The sequence below is a fragment of the Habropoda laboriosa genome, unplaced genomic scaffold (assembly GCF_001263275.1).
Source record: "Habropoda laboriosa isolate 0110345459 unplaced genomic scaffold, ASM126327v1 scaffold5, whole genome shotgun sequence".
NCBI classification, from domain to species: domain Eukaryota; kingdom Metazoa; phylum Arthropoda; class Insecta; order Hymenoptera; family Apidae; genus Habropoda; species Habropoda laboriosa.
Window position 1 is genome coordinate 589,418 of NW_017100161.1, and position 3,650 is coordinate 593,067.

General features: G+C 36.6%; 1 protein-coding gene across 1 annotated transcript in view; it reads left to right on the forward strand.

Moving 5' to 3' along the window:
* LOC108578423 (acyl-CoA Delta(11) desaturase) overlaps window positions 1-3,650 on the forward strand; it is a 14,968-nt gene that overhangs the window by 758 nt on the left and 10,560 nt on the right. The gene's annotated exons all lie outside the window — the stretch shown is intronic.

A 3,650-nucleotide genomic window follows, 5' to 3' on the forward strand; every position in this document is an offset into this window, starting at 1 on the left:
AACATATCGCTAACAAGAATTCTAGCGATCCAACGGGAGAATTTCAAGGAAACATCGCTGGTTTACTGTCACGAATTAAATATCATGCATCTGTTCTCCTCTACTCGCGTGTATAAATGATTCATCGCTATATAAAACAATCGCAAGACACACTATACATCTTCAAAGTACTCTTGTTGATCGTAGATGACGTAACGTCAAGCGTTAGGAATAAGAGATATTATTCATTATTCATCGTAGGCAAAATCCTTCGTCCACCTTCGTCGTTCCTGTCTAACGATGTGATAAAAAATTCATAAATAAAACCGATCGATCGACGGTAGAATTATAAGAATTGTCTCGTAGGGACATCGTTCTGAATAGGAACGGAAAGTAGAAAACGATATCGCACGCCTCCGAGTGTCGGCCAGCTTATCGTTTTAAATAAAGAAGCGGCTGGGAAGTTCTGACAAACGCAATCTGTCAGAGGTACATATGAACGATTCGACCGTGAACTATGAATTCACAACAATAAATTCTGATTAAAGGCTGTACCATTGGAAATGGAAGGCGAGTCTCGGCATAGAAATTACGTTTGACGATCGAAAAACGCACGCTTATTGGTCACGTAAGTACGTCATTCGACGTGGCTTACGTCATTCCCTTTTCGAAGGTTCGATTCCTTGCCTCGATTAGACAGACGCCGCTTAATTTATTCGCATTTCCCCCTTCTCGTGTTTTACGGAATGATTGTTGAAAGAATTGGACTTGTCGCTTCGATGAAAATTTGCAATTATGAACTTATTATCTTTTTCTTTTTTTTAATAGTAATTAGAATAGAATTTTTTGAGCTAGTTTGCTGGCTTGGGTAATGTTTACAGTGCCACTTATGGCGATTAGAATTCATCCATTGACGAGTCCTCTTAGGATGAAAATGAAAGAAACTTTTTAATTCACTTCGTTACATTTCGAATTTTCTATTCAGAATTTACTGTGACGTCTTCGTTTATTTTCTGGTATTTTACGAAATGATACTTAAAGGGATTGGACTTATGGTAACACTGTATCGACGAAGAATTGCAAGAATGAAAATGAAAGAAGTTCTTAACGATGGGAACTTTTTAATTAGCTTCATTACACTCGAGACATAGAAACCAGAATCTATCGTCGCCTTCGTTAATTTTCTCGATAATTATTCGATTCTTCAAATCATTTGCATACAATTTCGATGCAAAACGAAGATCCCACACTCGAGTACATACAGTTATTCCTCGTCACACGACTGATTGCTTCACGCTTTTTTTTTTTAACGACACACACTAAATTGTCTCTCCTCGTCGTCTTTTCCAATTACAACGACCTCGCTCGACTAGGAAGAGAGAAAATTGTTTTTCCCTTTCATGTTCCGGTTTTTTCCGGTCCTCGTTTTTATCTACCAAGGCTAATTGTAATTGAGCCTATATTTATATCGTTTCCTTCTATTTTTCCTTCGTGAGTCACTCGTTTTACCGAACGAGAGAGAAACTTCTCAGATGGAATTTCTAAGGAATCGTTGATTGAATAAATGTCTCGCTTCTGGATTTAATACAATTTTCTTGGATCGTGAAACGAACTGACCGCTGATTAAAAAATAATGAGCATCCGCGACGTCGCGAAATAGAAGAGGCCACTTCGTTTCGTAAGAACCGAAGGCTACCGACTGAAATATTTAGCGTGTAACGTGAACGAGTGAGTGATCATGCTGGAAATAACGACCGGCGTGTCGTGAGGCTGGTCTGTTTGACAAAAGTAGGAGAACATTTAGAAGAAGGTATATTTCATTCGGGGCAAATATTATTGTCGATAGGTAAATTGAACGGAAGGGGGTAAGACAGCAGTGAATTCAGATTTATTTTTGTGTAATTTAAAAAAGAGATTGTTTATGGAAGAACAGTTTCTGAATGGAGAAATCCTTGGAAAGAGGAAAGTGTCTTTATGTGGAAAATTTGATCTAATTGTTACGAGATAACTCGTACTTGGCAGTTTGCTGGTAGAAGTTACATCCTATTCGGAGACGCCCGACCACGAGATAAATCGAAAGCACTTTTTTGCAAAAAAAAAAAAACAATTCAAATTAAAGTCATAATGTAAAAATTAATATGTGTTTGTTTAATTCTATCATGCTGATGTAGACCCTTTCAGAGAGTTTGTTAAATCTGTTATAAATCCTTAAACCAAGATAATCCAAATAAAATTGAAACTTTTCACGTAATACACGTTACTTTAAAAAATATATCAAAAATATTATCACAACGTATCATCCTTAAATTCGTTAAATTCGTCACTCGTGAAATTAGCAGTTTATGTAATTAGCTCGAGAAAGAAGATAAAATAAACGAAGAAAAAACTTGTGCAATTAGAATGCAAGAATTAAAATATTACCATCCCCTTTTTTTTCTAATTTTACTCCTAAATACTTCCTCGACGTGAAATTTTCAATATTCCACGTTCCTTTGATTCAACATTCGCGCTCGAATCAAGATTTACTCCCCATTACAGTCACTTCCCTGATCTTTTTATATCTTACAGCTCCGCCAGGTAATTCCAGCACGTGGAGGCATTGAAAAGTTCGAGTCTTTCGATCCGAAACTTTTCTGCTTCTCCTACAATCCCGGCTGGGAACTTGTCCCAGTAATTCAGTTTTCTGACGAAAAGGGAAGAGAAATTTCAGGCGGCAATAGAGCGACACGTTCCTCAACGCGGAACGCAGCCATGTGCTCGATTAAAGAACAGAGAAAAGGGTAGGAGGAGAGACAGAGAAAGAGAGAACATTGAAAAGAACCATTCACCGGAAGGTGAACAACGAGAACAGCAATTATAGACTTTTCAAGTACGCCCTTCACGATGAACAAGCGTTACTTCATCCGAAGGAGTTGTAGAAAATTTTCAAAATTAAGCAGACATTTTACGTCCGATAGAATCCTCGTGCTTGTGAATTATGTTTCTCTTTCTACTAAACGGTAAAATTTCTTAATGACATTTTCAGTGAAGATTTTACAATGAATTTCATAGGGAGGAATGATAAAAATTATTTAACAGTGAAATTAGAATAATTTCATTTTTGTCACTTTTTTCAGTGATTTTGAATTTTGTATTTTTCAATTGATTCACGAATTACAGTATATTCTCCACAAGTGTCAGACCGCAAGGAAGCTAAAATTGACACTCGTAGAGTCAGGGACTACGTTTTCGAGCCTCGCGCCCGCCTTTGTAGTTGGCCGAACGTAGTCAAGGACAGCGAATAAAAGATAAGCATGAAACGTGAATCGAGGCAACCAAGCGATTGAAATATCAAATTTTTTAATTTTACTGATGAAAATGACATAAAACACGACATAATTTGAACAACATTTACTTATTAACACGTTCACTGTCACGCCAGATTTACAGGTGCTGTCAGGCGGCCACAAGAAAATACATTTTAAGCATAGAATTATAGTATTATGCTTTATAATTTGTTTTTTTCAATTGAAAATAATGTCTAGCTAGCTATGACGTTCAAAATTTTTAGTTGACAACATTTATTTTATTTTAATTATTCTAAACATTTGAGGCACTCCAGTCACTGATGACCATCATGGCGATATCGAGGACACAAAACAACTAACTACTAAACCAAATCACCAGAAAAA